This window comes from Dasypus novemcinctus, chromosome 6 (assembly GCF_030445035.2).
Source record: "Dasypus novemcinctus isolate mDasNov1 chromosome 6, mDasNov1.1.hap2, whole genome shotgun sequence".
In the NCBI taxonomy this organism is placed as follows: Eukaryota; Metazoa; Chordata; class Mammalia; order Cingulata; family Dasypodidae; genus Dasypus; species Dasypus novemcinctus.
This window is the reverse complement of record NC_080678.1, coordinates 94845634-94863418: the sequence shown is the minus strand read 5'-3', so window position 1 is coordinate 94863418 and position 17785 is coordinate 94845634. Positions and strand designations below refer to the sequence as shown.

Genomic DNA, 17785 nt, shown 5'->3' with positions numbered 1-17785 from the left:
GTGGGGTGAGGAGGGTGGGGGTATATGGGGACCTCATATTTTTTTAATGTAATATTAAAAAAATAAAGACAAAAAAACAAAAACAAAACACTCCCACAGTTGCATTCTCACAGTCCTCAACCTCCCCAGAGTTCACCTGTTCTTTTGCCTGCCCCGGCCCGCGGGACGGCAACGAGGGCTCGAAACCTGCCGAGAAAGAATGATGGGACAAGAGACACGAAGAATGACAGCAAGACAGTGTTCTGATCAAGCTGCAACATTTTATTGTGGGGACTGAGCATATATATTCTTGGGAAGGGGAAGGGCCGGTAGGTGGAGGTGGAAGCTAGGGATTGGCTATTTCTGTTGCTGAGGTAGAAGGCGGACTTCAGTTTCACGTCTTGCGCCTGCACACTATCTTATCAGTCTGGGCAGTGGCGGGAAACGGAGAACAAAGGAGCAGGGAAGGAGAAGAACAAGGAAGTGGGCTCTGCTCTGGTGGCCATGTTGCCGGCATTGTTGAACTCAGTGTATACTCGTATTGACCGCTCCCAACATCTCCTCCCTTTTATTAGCACAGTATTTTTCGTACGGTTAGCTGAGGGAAGTAGAGGCCTCATTTCCCTGATGTAGACGGCTCTGATTTTTTTGGGAAGGGGTATTATAGATTGTGCAGTGGAGGCCGATGAAATGAGGGGGGGCTGTGCCTGATTTAGGTCGGAACCATACCCGGTGAGCCGTTTCAGCTCACTCACACATGTGACCAGTCTTACCCGTCATGGGGAGGCATGGCAGCAAAAGGCCATGTCCCTGTCTTAGGTTGACTGTTAGGTCGGTTCAGTTGCCTGTCATTGGCTAGCCAGCCCAGTTCCCTGAGCAGTCAGAATGCTATCAACGCATCCCGCCTGTCTATGCAGGCCAAATGTGGTTGAAGCACCCTGCCTCGTGGCCTTGGCAAACAGAGCGCACCCCTGTAACAATGAGGCATACTTCTCAGAGATCATTTAGGTTGTGCTTACCTCTGTCTTCTGCAGTGCTGTGCCTTGCACTCAGCAGCTTATTGGCGGGGAGTTCATCCAGGAGGGGAGGCAGTCTGGATGGTCCATAGACACACCCTGGTCAGCGAGGTGGAGCCGGTGGTAATGCACCTGGATAGGCCTGCCAAGAGCAGAGTCAATGTGGTCCTTGACTAACTGGATAATTCTTTTTATGACTCAAGGTTCGAGAGACAGTATGAGAAGTATGGTTATTAATGGGCCTAGTATAGGGAGGATGTAAGGAAGGATTCCATTGAATCCCCAGGAGAAGTTTCCTTGGGCTTCTCTTTATTACGCTTTGCTAGTCCATTTCTGAGCTGAGCTATGTTATTTCTAATAAGGCCGGAATGATTAGCATAAAAGCAGCATTCCTCTCCTAATGCCGCATAAATCCCTCCCTCCTTAAGGAAGAGGAGCCCTCTGCGGTTTTGGAGGACAACCTCAGATAATGAATTTAAGGACTTTTCTAGATGGGAAATGGAGGTTTCGATGTGGGCTATATCTTCATCAACCGCTCGCCTGATAGAGGAGAAAGAAGTTTGTTGTGTAGTTAGGGCTGCTACTCCAGTACCAGCTCCAGCGAGACCTAAAAGTGAAGCAATTGTGATGGCGGTAATGATTTCTCTTTTTTGTACATAGGCCGGTCGAAAGTGGTGCTGCCAGGAGTCAAAGAATTGGTTATCATTATGAAAATAAATGCAGGGGAGTATAATAGCAAGCATGCAGGTTTCACGGGTGGTGTTGAGGGCTTGGATGCTAAGACATGGGGTGAGGCCGGTGGAGGAACACAGTCATTTTGTATTATTATGGGGTATTAAGAATGTTGCACTTGAAGCCTTTTAACTTTATTTCGAACAATGCCAGACTTGTTGGCATAAAGGCAGCACTGTTGCTGCAGAGCTAGACATATTCCTCCACGTTCTGCTGTAAGCAGCTTTAACCCTCTTCTGTAACACTACCTCAGCTAGAGAGTCTATTTGATCTTGAATATCTTGTATAGTGCTCGACAAAGCCTGGACATCATCAATTAATTGCTTAGATAATTTTGTATATTGGGTAAGAGCGAGTCCTAACCCCGCAGTACCAGTGGCTAGGGCTCCAGAAATGCCTAAGGTAACAAAAAGTGGGATAAGTTGCACAGCTCTTCTAGAGTGGCCAGCAATGTAGTCCATGCTGGGGATAGGTACAGGTTCAGGTCCATTAATAACACTAACATCGGGGAGGAGGATGACTGGGAGGGCAATATCCCTTCCCGCAATTCTCGTATTTTAACATTTTGCTCAACAATACCAGATTTATTTATATAGTAGCAACATTCTTCCTGGAGAAAAGGCAGGTTCCCCCTTTTTCAGCTGTAAGTTAAGGGCCTTGCGGTTTTGTAAAGCTACTTGGGCGAGGGATGTTAGTTGCTGCTGCATAGAGTTTAAGAGACTGCGCACTGGATTCTAGGCTAATTTGTTGTTGTTGTTCAAAGTATTGCAAGCTGATGAGGCCATGACCAAGAGCACCACGTGCTGTGGCAGCTGCAGTGACTGAACCTGTGAGGCTAATTTTTTACCAATATAGGGAGGAAGGCGGCTCTCTTTGACACAGATGGGGATAGTAAAATTTTTTAGTTTGCCTTCTCCATAGTATGTTAGTTGTGGGGTAATGGCTACTAGGATGCAAGGCCTCATTTTTATAGAATAGTACATTTTTGGGTTATAGTAATTTTCCAACCACAAACACATAATGATTTCTTACACATGCCTGAAGATGAATTTGATTTAAATGCAGATATTGACTATTCTTACTATTATTCCCAATCCATTCTATAGTAGGAGCTATTCCTAGAAAAACTTTCCACAGATACTTCTGCTTGTGTATAGATGTGATATTACACCATGGAGAAGGGATTCATTTCCCCTTCTGTTTCCAAACACTATTATTTTTAGTAAAAATTATTTTTTGTCCTTTACTATTTAGACCGTGCCAAATAAATCTGTCATTATATTCAATGGGACTCCCCATAGGGGCACTTTCCCACACTATTCCATAGGAATCATTAAAAATGACAGATTTTCTTCCTATATGGCATTCTTGCCATCTTTTTTTTTTTTTATCCTTACTGTCTTTTTGTGGACAATCATAAGTAGGATTTTTAGTCATGATTAAATCGTAAGAGGGAAATAAAGTCACAATAAACTGAGTATTATTATTTTTGAAGATAGCTATGGCCCGATTTTTAACATAAATACAGGAAGGATGATTACCAATGCATAAGCGTTGATAATCAAATGGTAATATGAGATTATCGATTCTTTTTCTTAATACGGTTTAATTGGCAATTGATTATCAATTGGTATAGGGAATATATGGGTTTTCTTCAGATATATATGAAAGAATGGACTTTTCCAGGTTAACACTCTAAGTAATGGGGGGTTAGGTACATAGGCCTAATAAGTGTAATTACTGGCAGCTTCCTTATTACTTACGATCACCATCATCAGAAGTTGTAGAAGACTCCATCTCTTCATTCTGGAGCTTAATCCTTTTCACAGATAACTAAATTTGTTCTCCATTTTCTGAAATGATAAGAGCATAGCCTCACCCCCTTACTTTAATCCTGCCTTTTTTTTCCCATTCATTGCTTAAAATATCTTTCTAGAATATTGGTTGATCTTCATTTCCTGTGCCTACTGTAGATGTTTGACATTTTCTAAGTGACATTCCACAGGTGTTAATGAATTATAAAAATTAAGAGAATGTAAAGTAAATAAAGCTTTTCCTAATTAATCTTTTGGTGATAAATAATACCATTATCTCCCCCTTTTTGTTTTAAAATCATAGTTTTTAGAGTATGATGGCTGCATTTAACTATGGCTTGACTTGTAGGATTATAAGGAATGCCGGTAACATGTTCAATACCATATTTTAAACAGAAAGATTCGATGGATTTACTAATGTAAGAAGGTTTATTATTAGTTTTAATTTTCAGAGGGCATTCCATTATAGCAAAAGCAGAACAGAGGTGTGAGTGAACATGATGAAACTGTTCCCCACTTTGAGCAGTAGCCCACATAAAATGAGAATAAGTGTCAATATAAACGTGAACAGATTGTAGTTAGGGATGGTATGTGAGTAACATCCATCTACCTTAATTGATTAGGAGTCAGGCTTCTGGGATTAGTTCCAGCCTGAAAAGACACTGTAGTTAAGGGTCCACAGGTGGGACAGGTACAGATAATTCCTTGTGCCTGTAGTCTTGTTAACTTTTGATATTTATTTTACAGGCCTTTAGCATTAATATGAGTTAAAGCATGGCAATTATGAGCACTTTGTAAACACCTTACCAGTAAATCAGCTCGAGCATTATTTGATGTCATAGGACTAGGCAAAGAGGCATGAGAGATATATGAATAATGTAAATAGATTTTAACCTAATGAGATGTTGCAAGTCAGCGCAAAGTTGAGATAACTCATCAGTAGCAAAGATATGAGCTGTTTCAATATGCTTGACAGTAAGGCATATATATTCAGAATCAGAGACAACACTCAAGGGCTCTTAAAACATTTGTAAAACTAATGATGGCTCAAAGCTCTGTGCATTGAGCAGATGAATAAGGAGTTGGCTAAACCTGTTCTTTTTGAAAAGTAACGTATGCTGCCCTTCTATTACTATTACTATCAGTAAATACTGTACAGGATGGTTGGGCTATGCACACAGCCCTGAAAAGCACCGCAAAAATTCATTGTTGGGTTTTTTACAGATAGAGGAATGCAGCCGGCTTGATTTGTCTAAGATGACACTAAAGAAAGTCCCAGCAAGTTTCAAAACAAAGTGATAGCCATACAGCTGGACTTTAACTTTTTGCAACAAACTAGCAGTATTTGGGATTGCTGCACACCAGTGTTGTTACTTTAATCTATGATAAGAGGTTGTTTCCGTGACACATACTCTTCCACAATAATCAAAACCACAATCAACCACATTGTACCCCCCCTTTTTTTTTTAGTGATATTATGCTGAAATATTGGTAACTTTACACACTCTCAAGCATCCATAGAAAACTTTCACTCAGACAACTTTAATTAACAGAGGGTTAAAGGAAAGAAAAAAACTTGTTAATTTTATAACACTTTAAAACACCCTCTATTTGACTTATAACATATCAAATGAACTTAATTATTACTTTAATTTTTCTTTCAAGGTAAAAGAACAAATCTCTTATAATTAGTTTGGAATAAAAGGCTACTGCCCAGGACCAGGCCCTGAGAAAGCAGCCTTGAACGCTATGCTCCTCTAAGAGATAAAGCTTTCCTTCTTGGAACACCTAGGAAACGATAAGCACAAGAAACACAAGACAGACTTTCTTTGTATACTGACTGAGGACAAGAACTTCCACCAAAACAGATCAATGGTGAGAGGCCTTAAGAACAAACATTTTTAACTTTGCATCAGCATACTACTCAACACCAAAGCCTGTAAAATTTTACAGATAGACTCATTAAATTTTATTTAACTTTAACTGTAAAAATTCCTTTTCTACTAACCTTCTGCAGTTTCAGCATTCACTCAGGCTTCGTTCCATACTCCACTCTTTGTAATACTTAATTATTTTATCTCAGGACAAAATCACTTTCTGTTCCTTTAATAATAAAAATAAACTCCACACAGTCTACACACAAAGCCATCAAGCAAATTTCTTATAATACTGTGAACACTAAACAAGCTTGTCAAAACAATGAACTCCTCTCTAAATACTTAGCAGCATGCAATACCAGAAACAGCCTCCCAGAAGCAAGTTGGCAGGGTAGGCTGGCCGCTGCCAATCCTTCCTGTCACAAAACCACCTCTTATTATTATTATCATCAGTTCAGTTTTATATATATTTAAGAATGACCTTTTGGAATTAGCCATTTAATACCTTAATGTAAACAATGCTTTATTAAACCTTTTATTTATAACCATATAGACTATTGAAGACAAATTTTATCTTTACAGAACACACTCCCCTACTTAAAGTTATCACAATACCCTCCACAGCTTGCCACAAGCAAATTAAGTTTCAAGAGTTTATGAAAAATTAGCCATTCTACTTTAGGACAAAATACGCCTTTTTGCAAAACTTATTACATTTCAGTTAGCATTTTCACAAACTTTTAACCTTTTTAATATTCATTTAAGCTTTACATTCTTTATATTATCCTGTGAAGAAAAATATGTTATTCATTTTAATCTGGGCAAGAACAACTTTTTATGAAGACGTACAGTTAATTTTGTTAATCAAGACTTACAATTTTTATTGTTGTAGATATCCTATTAACATTTAAGCTTATGTATTGATATAATAAACTTAAGTATTAATATAAGCACTTATTTAATTTTTGGCCATTTGAATAGAGCTCTTTTAAAAATTTCTAGTAATTTATATTTACCATCCGGAGGTATCACAATATACATTGACATTGAATGAACAGACAGACAAACACAGAACAATTACAACACATTAACAGAAACATATAATTTATTTACAATCGACTCATAATTCTTTACTTTCTTGGTATAGCTGCTTTTAAATCCTCTGTTATATAGCACATCTTAGATTGTACCTTTCAAGATTTCTTCTGGAATTCATGTTGCCTGTAATATGAAAGCTTGTGCTTGGAAACATTTTTATTAGTTATCAGCAATCAGTTAAAATAACTTGAGCAGCAGTTAGGCAGACCATTAGCACACATTTTTGGATAATTACTGTAAGACTATACTGAGACTTGAAGTTCTGGAGATAATTATTGATTTAAAACTGAAAATTCCTTTTAGACCTTGATAAAAATTTTGTACTTTTCAGAACAAAGCCTGAAGTAACCAGACAAATTCTCCTACTTTCTATAAGATCTAACTGCGGCCTGATAAGCCGCATTTGCATTTACAAAGGCAATTTGCTTAACAAAGTCTGTTTCTGTGTTGGTATTGCCAAACAGTTTTTCTGCAGCCATGCACAATTTGCCTACAAACTTTGAAAAGGGTTATTTTTGCCCCTGCTTAATATTAGTGAGGGAGGAGGAGTAGGGATTAGTGACTCGTTTTTGAAAGAGATGAGGCTAACGAGTGAATCGGAATGCTCAGGGTTATTCTCTTTTGTACTTTCCCCACCCTGGTTTCTATATTCCTTGTCTCAGCTGCTGCAACATGAGGCAGGGTGGGAAGGTGATTGTGATTTAAGGACAGTTTTTCCTTCCAGGACAGTTTTTCCTTCCATAATAATATCTTTAATATCAGGGGGTTTATCGTCAAAGGAAATTAAGCTAAAGGGTGAGTCTGGGCGTGAGTGATGGGGTTGCAAGTGATGTTCAGACCTCTTACTGCAACCCGAAGGGGGTTGAGAACTTAATTTTAAAGCAGTCTCCCCTTCTGTAACTAAATTCTTTATATTTAGTTGGGGGGGTGATTCCTAGTACATCTTGTACTAGCCGCCAGTAGCTAAAGGTGGTGACGGGGACCCTTTGAGGTCCAAAAGTTTTGTAATAATCAGTTAAACAATTGCCTGTTCCAACATTTTTCATCTATTGTGCCCTCCTCGGGAAACCATGGACAGGTTTTGATAACAAACTTAAAGAACTCAGTTAAACTTTTCCTTTTAACCTTAACTCCTCATGTCTTGAGTGCCTCCTTTACTTGGCAAAGAAATAATGAGTGTGAGGATTCTGCTTGTCCCATGATTACAAAGAAGTGAAGCGAAATAGAGTATTTCGCTTACCCGCTTGGTCACTGCCAATGATTGAAGGATTTACAGGTTGGTGCAGAGCTGTTCCCTTTCCGCCGCTGGGTTCCTTTCATCGGCTGATGTGCTGGGAGTACTCCCTTCATGGGTGGAGTGGCGTTCTTTTCTCGATTACAGGGAATTGTCGAGCCCCACGCTGGGCGCCAGACTGCCCCGGCCCGCGGGACGGCAACGGAGACCTGAAACCTGCCGAGAAAGAATGGTGGGACAATAGACACGAAGAACGACAGCAAGACAGTGTTCTGATCAAGCTGCAACATTTTATTGAGGGGACTGAGCATATATATTCTTGGGAAGGGGAAGGGTGGTAGGTGGAGGTGGAAGCTAGGGATTGGCTATTTCTGTTGCTGAGGTAGAAGGCGGACTTCAGTTTCATGTCTTGCACCTGCGCACTATCTTATCAGTCTGGGCAGTGGCAGGAAACGGAGAACAAAGGAGCAGGGAAGGAGAAGAACAAGGAAGTGGGCTCTGCTCTGGTGGCCATGTTGCTGGCATTGCTGAACTCAGTGTATACTCATATTGACCGCTCCCAACATTTGCCCAGCCCTACCACCAGTTTTATGCATAGCCCATCCCATGCCCCTAACCACATTCACACTCCCACTCCTACTCCACCATTGTCACCTGCAATCACATTGCTGGACTACCACCACTCTCATCAACTGCCAGACTACCCCATCCACCTTATCATAGATTCTGCCCAGATGTAGCAATGGCTCACCACTCTCTATGTCCTTTTTATCTTCTGGCAACCCATCTTCCAGACTCTGCCTCTGTGAGTCTGTTCAATATCCTTATCCATATTTCACTCATTTTTTGAGATTGATCTATGTTGTCCCATAAGTCAATACTTCATTCCTTCTTAGAGCTGAGCATTTTGTTTATACATTCATTCATTGATGGAGACTTGGGTTGCTTCCAGCTTTTGAATAATGCCATGATGAATATTGGTGTGTGTATATCTGTTTGCATCCCTCCTTTCAGTTCTTCTGGGTATGGAGCAGAGTGGATAGGGTGTCCGTTTACCACATGGTACGTCCACAGTTCAAACCTCGGGCCTCCTTGACCCGTGTGGAGCTGGCCCATGCGCAGTGCTGATGCACACAAGGAGTGCTGTGCCATGCAGGGGTATCCCCAGTGTAGGGGAGCTCCATGGGCAAGGAGTGCACCCCATAAGGAGAGCCGCCCAGTGCAAAAGAAAGTGCAGCCTGCCCAGGAATGGTGCTGCACACACGGAGAGCTGACACAACAAGATGACACAACAAAAAGAAATACAGATTCCTATGATGCTGACAACAACAGAAGTGGACAAAGAAGAAGACACAGCAAATAGACACAGAGAACAGACAACTGGAGTGGGGGAGGGAAGGGGAGAGAAATACATTTTTAAAAAATCAATTCTTCTGGGAGCCGTGTCAGTGGCGTGTGTGGGGCCATGTGCAGACCCGCGTGTGGTGCAGGCAAGGACCCTGAAAATAAACAGCCGCTTCCTTGCCAGTCGCATTCCTGCCGGCTGAGTCCGAGTCTCAGCCGCTGCGGGTGCTCTCAGACGCCGAAGATCTAACTGCAGCCATGAGCAGCAATGAGTGTTTCAAGTGTGGACGATCTGGCCACTGGGCCTGGGAATGCCCTACTGGAGGAGGCCATGGCCGTGGAATGAGAAGCCGTGGCAGAGGTGGTTTTACCTCGGATAGAGGTTTCCAGTTTGTTTCCTCATCTCTTCCAGACATCTGTTATCACTGTGGTGAGTCTCGTCATCTTGCTAAGGATTGTGATCTTCAGGAGGATGCCTGCTATAACTGCGGTAGAGGTGGCCACATTGCCAAGGACTGCAAGGAGCCCAAGAGAGAGTGAGAGCAGTGCTGCTACAACTGTGGCAAGCCAGGCCATCTGGCGCGTGATTGTGACCACGCGGATGAGCAGAAGTGCTATTCTTGTGGAGAATTTGGACACATTCAAAAAGACTGCACCAAAGTGAAGCGCTATAGGTGTGGTGAAACTGGTCATGTAGCCATCAACTGCAGCAAGACAAGTGAAGTCAACTGTTACCGCTGTGGAGAGTCAGGGCACCTTGCACGGGAATGCACAATTGAAGCTACAGCTTAATTATTTTCCTTTGTCGCCCCTCCTTTTTCTGATTGATGGCTGTATTATTTTCTCTGAATCCTCTTCACTGGCCAGAGGTTGGCAGATAGAGGCTACTCCCAGGCCAGTGAGCTTTACTTGCCGTGTAAAAGGAGGAAAGGGGTGGAAAAAAATCGACTTCCTGCATTTAACTACAAAAAAAAAGTTTATGTTTAGTTTGGTAGAGGTGTTATGTATAATGCTTTGTTAAAGAACCCCCTTTCTGCGCCACTGGTGAATAGGGATTAATGAATGGGAAGAGTTGAGTCAGACCAGTAAGCCCATTCTGGGTTTCTTGAATATGTTCCCATGTAGGAGGTAAAACCAATTCTGGAAGTGCCTATGAACTTCCATAAATAACTTTAATTTTAGCATAATGATGACCTTGGATTGTCTGACCTCAGTAGCTATTAAATAACATCAAGTAACATCTTTATCAGGCCCTCCATAGAGCATACAGTTGAGTGGGAGAAACAAAATAAGACAAACATGCGTGCTAATGGCTGTGCAAGAGAGAAATCGAGATAAAAGCCTAAACAGAAACACCTTAATCACAGCGTTGATGCTGGATGTATAGATGGTGATGGCAAAGGTTTAGAACACATTATTTTCAAAGACTAAATCTAAAACCCAGAGGAAACATCGATGTTCAGAGTTAGTATAATTTGGAGCTATTCAGGAATTGCAGAGAAATGTATTTTCACAGAAATCAAGATGTTATTTTTGTATACTATATCACTTAGACAACTGTGTTTCATTTGCTGTAATCAGTTTTTAAAAGTGAGATGGAAAAAGCAACTGAAGTCCTAGAAAATAGAAATGTAATTTTAAACTATCCAATAAAGCTGGAGGAGGAAGGGGGAAAAAAAATCAATTCTTCTGGGTATATTCCTACTTCAGAATTGCTAGATCATGTGGCAGTTCTATACTCAGCTTCCTGAGGAACCACCAAACTGTCCTCCAGTGTCTGTACCATTCTACATTCCTACCAGCAGTGGATGAGTGTTTCTATTCCTCCACATCCTCTCCAACTCATGTAGTTTTCTTTTTCTTTAGTAGCATCATATTTTCACAGTCTAATAGATGTAAGATGATATCTCATTATAGTTTTGATTTGCATTTCCCTATTGATGTTGTGCATCTTTTCATGTGCTTTTTAGCCATTTCTATTTCCTCTTTGAAGTAGTGTCTATTCAAATCTCTTGCCCATTTTTTCAAATGGGTTATCTTTATTTCTTTATATATGCTGGATATTAAGTTCCTATCAGATAAATGGTTACCAAACATTTTCTCCCATTCAGTAAGCTGTCTTTTCACTTACTTGACAAACTCTTTCGAGACACAATTTTTTTTTTTTTTTTTTTTTTGCAGAGGATCCATATATCTGTTTTTTGTTTCATTGCTTGTATTTTGGGTGTTTAGCAGTTCTATATGGTTCGTGAATTCCAAAAATACATATTGGATTATGTTTGTAAACTGGTCTATACCTGAACATGATTAAATTATGATTAGGGCTTTGATTGGGCCATGTCAGTAGAGTATTGAGTCCCCACCCCTTGGTGGGTTTGCACTCAGATAAAAGACATGGCAAAGGACTGAGTTGGGGTTTTGATGCTGGAGTCTTGAGCTGGATCCCTGGGAAGTAAGCACACAGAGGAGCTTGGTTATGAGGAAAGAGAGAAGGACCTGGAAGAGAAACAAGCCATTCACCTAATAGTCTGCAGTTGGTCTTGTGTAGAGAGGCAAAGCCTAGAGAACCTCATAGTCTAGGGCTGACCTTGTGGAGAAAACAGAGGAGCTAAGTCCAGAGATAAATGAACCCCAGAAAGAGAGGAACCCAGGAAGCCTGAACCCTGGCAGATTTTGGCAGCCATCTTACTCCCAACACATGGCAAAAGACTTTGGTGAAGGAAGTAACATACTTTATGGCCTGGTAACTGCAAGCTTCTACTCCAAATAAATACCCTTTATGAAAACTGACTGATTTCTGGTATTTTCCATCAGCACCCCTTTGGCTGACTAATACAGGGTGTAAAGTTTATGAAATTATTTCCTACTTCAAGATCTCATACATGCTTCCCTACCTTATCTTCTAGGAGTTTTATGACACTGGCTCTTATATTTAGGTCTTTGATCCATCTTGAGTTAATTTTTGTATAGCACATGAGATGGTGACCCACTTTGATTCTGTTGGTTAGAGATACTAGTTTCAAAGCACCATTTGTTGGAGAGACTATTCTGTCCCAGATCAGTGGGGTTGGTGGTCTTGTCAATATCAGTTGACTGGATATGTGTGGGTCTATATCTGAAATCTCAGTTTGGTTCCATTGGTCAGTATGTTTATCCTTGTGCCAGTATCATGCAGTTTTTACCACTGTACCTTTGTGGTATGCTTTAAAGTCAGGTAATGTGATTCCTCCAATTTCATTTTTCTTTTTTAAATTGTTTTTGGATGTCCAAAGCCCCTTACCCTTATAAATAATTTGATAATTGGTTTTTCCATGCCAGTAAATAATGCTGTTGTAAGTTTTATTGGGATTGCATTGAATCCCTAAATCAATTTGGGTAGAATAGGTGTCTTAATGATGTTTAGTCTTCTGATACATGAACCTGGAATATTCTTTCCTTTTTTAGGTCTTCTTTGATTTCCTTTAGCAATGTTGTGTAGTTTTTTATGTACAAGTCCTTTACATCCTTAATTAAGTTTATTCCTAGATATTTGATTTTGTTAGTTGCTATCCTCCCACTTTACTGAACTTATCTCTAGAATCTTTATTGTAGACTTTTGCAGACTTTCTATATATATGATTATGTCATCTGCAAATAATGAATGTTTTACTTCTTCCCTTCCAATTTGGATGCCTTTTATTTCTTTTTCCAGCCAGAAGGAACTTTACCCCAATACAAAATGCATTTCTATAACCGATTGTGATGGGATTTCATACTTAACACTGCTACTGAAATCACTTTAAGGTTTTTTTGGACTATTATAATATCTTTTGGGGATTCAGTGAACAGAGTATAGCAGTTTGAGATTATTTATGAATCCCCAAAAAGGCAAAGATTATATTTTTAAACTAATCTATTGCTCTGGATGTGATACCCTTTGATTGCATTAAATTCAGCTGAGATGTCCTTGATTTGATTACCTGTTATTAGACTTTTGACTTGACTTTCTTGGAGGACTTGACTCAGGTTGAGTCCTTATCCCTTTGCTGGATCTAATATAGACAGACACTCAAGAAGACACACAGAATATAGAAATTTTTCATTTTTGATACTGCCATGTGACAGAAAGGAGAAAGCTCAAACAGCTAAGGCCCCAGGGAGAGAGAGACTATTTGCCTGATAGCTTACAAGCTGACCTTGGGATGAGAGCTGAGACTGATATAGGAAGCCATGAGAGACAAGCCCTTTGCCAGACTGCAGCTGAAATTGGGAAGAAACTGGGCCTCCAGAACCTCAAGAGGAAGAGGAAGCCCAGAGGGGAAGACTGAAACCCAGCAAAGATCACCTGCCATCTTGCTTCAACATGTGACAACTGACAGTGGTGAGAAAGTAACTCTTAGAGATACCTTGAGTTGTACTTTTCACAGGCTTGAGATTGTAAGCTTTTACCACAAATAAATACCCTTTTTAAAAGCCAACATATTTCTGGTACTTTGCATCAGCACCCCTTTGGCAAACTAATATACCTCTTATGATACTCTTTGTTTCTGTGGGATCAGTGGATATAATTCTCTCTCATTTTTTATTTTAAGTATTTGCATATTCTCACATTTTTTCTTTTTTAGTATAGCTAAGGGTTTGTCAATTTTATTAACCTTCTGAAAGAACCACCTTTTGGTTTTGTTAATTCTTTCTAATATTTTTTTCTCAATTTCATTTAACTTTGCTCTTATCTTTTTTATTTCCTTCCTTCTGCTTACTTTGGAATTACTTTGTTCTTTTTCTAGTTCCTCCAGGTGTGCTGTTAAGGCTTTGATTTTAGCTCTTTATAATGTAGGCATTTAGGGCTATAAATTTTCCTCTCAGAACTGGTTTTTCTGCATTCCATACATTCTGATATGGTGTGTTCTCCTTTACATTTGTTTCAAGGTAGATAATGATTTCTCTGGCAATTTCATCGTTGACCCACTGATTGTTTAAGAATATGTTATTTAACTTCAATATATTTGAGCCTATTTCAGTTCTCTCACCTTTACTGATTCCCTATTCCATTCCCTTTTGGCCAGAGAAATTACTTTGTATAATGTCCATCTTTCTGTATTCATTGGGACTTGTTCTATGACCTAGCACATGGGCTATCCTAGTGAATGAACTATGAGCACTCGAGAAGAATATTGGGTGAAATGTTCTATACAAGTCCATTAAATCTAGGTCCTCTAATGTATTATTCAATGTCTCCATTTCTTCTGTTGAGTTCTGTCTAATGGTGATGTGTATTGAGGTCCATTTCCCTCCTTACTTTTGCCAGAATTTGCCTCATGTATTTTGGGTCCCCTGTCTAGATACATACGTATTTATAATTGTTATTTCTTCTTGGTGGATGACCCCTTTTATTAATAGATAGTCTCCTTTTCAATTACAACAGTTTTGCATTTAAAGTCTATTTTCTCTGATATTAGTATAGCTACTCCTGCCCTTTTTTGGTTACTGTTTGCATGTAAGTCCATTATCCAATCTTTCACTTGCAAACTGTTTGTCTATGCATCTGTTTATCGCCTTGAATCTAAGGTGAGTTTCTTTTAGACAGCGTGTAGACAGGTCATACTTTCTTATCCATTCTGCCAATCTGTGCCTTTTGATTGGAGAGTTTATCCATTAACATTCAATGTTATTACTGTAAAGGCAGTGCTTTAGTCATTTTTTTCTTTAGGCTTATATATGTCATATGTTATTTTTATTTTTAACTTCTTAGTTTTACCAATAATCTTCTTTCTACACTCCCTTCAACCCTCTCTCCTGTTCTTTCCTTTCAACCAGGATAATTCCCTTTAGTATTTTTTGATAGTCAGGATTCTTGTTGACAAAGTCTCACAGTTTCTGTTTATCTGTGAATATTTTGAAGTCTCCCTCCCTTTTGAATGACAGCTTTGCTGCATATAGAATTCTTGACTGGAAGTTTTTTTCTGTCAGCACCTTAACTATGTCATACTGTTGTGTCAGCAGAGAGAAGTCAGTGATCACAGTATTGAGGGCCAGGATGCAAGATTCTTCTGAGAAGGAATGTTTATTAACAGCCAGCCAGGCCTGGTGGACTTCTGTCCAAAAAATCAAGCCCTGAACAGGATTTCCAGGTCCCTTTTATACAGAGGAATTAGAAGCATGGGTCAAGTGATGCTTTTGGCATGGAAAGAACTTTCTTTGTTAGTTTCTTAGGCTTTAGAGGTTTGTTTGGAAACCAGGTAAGCTTGAATTAACATACCACCCACATTCTGTCTGGATGTAAGCTTGAATACACATTGCTACATTCTTTCTGAATATTCAAAGCCTAAAGAGTCTATATCATTTAATTGGCTTTCCAGAAACCAGGTAAACTTGGATATAGAATTAGATAAGTTTGAATACATGCCTGTACATGTACCACTGCCTTCTCTTCTTTCTCCATGGTTTCAAATGAGAAATCAGTGTTTAATTGTATCAAGCATTGTTACAAGTGATAGATGTCTTTTCTATTTTTACTTTCAGGATTCTTTTTCTTGAGCTTTTGCAATCTGTTAAGTATCTAGGCATAAATCTGCTAGGATTTATTGTGCTTGGAATATGCTGCACTTCCTGGACATGTACATCAATGTCCCTCGTGAGAGTTGGGAAATTTCAACCATTATTTACTCAAACACTCCTCTGCCCCCTTTCCCTTCTCTGCTCCCTCTGGGATGCCCATAATGCATGTGCTTATGTGTTTCATGTTGTTATTCAATCCCCTATACCCTGCTGAAGTTTGTCCATTTTTTCTTTTTTGCTTTCCGTGTTCCTATCTGTGTGATTTTAGATGTCCTGTCTTCAGTATCACCTATTCTTCCCTCTGCCTATTCAGATCTGCTGTTAGTTGCTTCTAGTCTATTTTTAATTTCTTGCAGTGTGCCTTTCATCACTGTGAGATCTGTTACATTTTTATGTATGTTTACAATTTCTTCTGTATGTTCTCCTGCTGTTTTCTTGATATTCTTTATCTCTTCCTTCATTTCATTGAGTTGATAAGTATATTTGTTTTGACATCCTTGATTAATTGTTTCATATTTTGTCTTATTTTCACTTTGTTCATTAGACTGGGCCATGACTTCCAGTTTCTTAGTATGACTTAAAATTTTTTGCTAATAACTATGCATCTGTTTATCTTGATGGTCTTATTTAGTTGGTTAGTTTCTCTTTCTAGTCTAGGATTTTATTTTTGTTTGGTTTTGTGTTTAGAGTGCATTTATCCCTTGGTCCCACTTATTCTATATTTTTGTAGTTGCCTGTGTTCAACAGAAAAAAAATTAGAGCCATAAAAAAGTAAAAAAAAGGAAGAAAGAGAAAAAAATGTTACAAAAAAGAAGGAAAAAGACAAAAAAACAAATAAGAGGGAAAAATAGTAAACAGAAATAACATTTTAAAAGGTGTAAAAAAGAAACAAGAAAACTAAAATAAAAGACCATATAAAAGAAAAGAAAAGAAAGACAAAATACAGGGACAGGCAGAAAGGCAGGAAGAAAAGAAGAGCAAAAAAAAATAAGGAAAGAAAGAGAATAAAAAGTAGAAAGGAGGTATAAGAAAAAAGAGGGTAAAAAAAATAAAAGATAAAAGATAAAAAGGGAGAAAAACCAAAAAAGACAAGAGAAAAGGTTAGAGAAGAAAGAAAAGAAGAAAAAGAAGGAGGGGATGAAAAATCAAAATAAGACAAACATCTTGGCCTCCCTCTCAGGCCACCAGGATTGGCTAGACTTTTCCTCTCAGGCTGCCTGTTTTGGCCCATCACTCACCCTCCAGTCCCCCCTCTCTGCAGATATCCCAGCAAAGAGGGAAAAAGAGGAAAAAACCAAACAGGCCTTTCTCTCAGGCCGTCAGTAGCCCACTGGTCTACTCCTCTCCAGCTGCTTGTACCCACCAATCAATCACTACAGTTGACCTCTATGTCAGTACCTAGATGAAGAGGGAAAAAAGGGGGGATAGGGAAAAAAGAAAAATAAACATTTGGCTAAGCTCCCTCAACTCTCTTGGCATTTAGCCCCACTCCTCCCTACCCTAAGCAGGCTAGGCACATGCCTGCATGTAGGATCACTCCTCACCAGCTTCCCCCTCCCCCAGAGCCTGCTAGGTGGTTTTCCTCTCCCTGGGGACTGGCTGGTCTATTCCTCACTTCTGTGAGGCTGTTTTTCCCTGGTGCCCAGCTGCCACCTCCCACCCCCACCAACTTCCCCCTCCTATTGCCCCAAAACAATGTGGCTTCCCTTATTCCTTGCATGGCTGCCTACCTTCCCTAAGTTTCTAGAGGAATATTATAGTCTGCCATTCCCTACTTCAGCATCTTGGATCTCTCCCATTAGTTCCAAGAATATTTTTTTCTGCCCCATTCCCACTCCTCTTCTTGGATGCCTGTGATGCATATATTGGTACACTTGATGGTTTCCCACAGGTCCCTCAGCTCTATTCATTTTTCTTCATTGTCTTTTTCTTTCTTCTCTATAGACTGAATGATTTCAATTGTTTTATCTTCAATTTTACTAATTCTTTCTTCTGCCAGTTCAAATGTGCTGTTGAATCCCTCTCCTGTAGGGAATTTTTCTTGCAGTTATTGTACTCTTCATCTCCAGAATTTCTCCTTGGTTCCTTGTATAATTTTTACCTCTTTACCTATACTCTCATTTTGTTGATCATTGTTTTCCTGCTTTCCTTTAG

The 17785-nt window shown here is 39.5% G+C and overlaps 1 protein-coding gene and 1 pseudogene across 1 annotated transcript in view; both read left to right on the top strand.

Moving 5' to 3' along the window:
* Positions 1-17785, top strand: part of ZNF25 (zinc finger protein 25) — a 78364-nt gene that overhangs the window by 46275 nt on the left and 14304 nt on the right. The window lies entirely within an intron of this gene.
* LOC131278764 (CCHC-type zinc finger nucleic acid binding protein pseudogene) lies at positions 9288-10088 on the top strand (annotated as a pseudogene).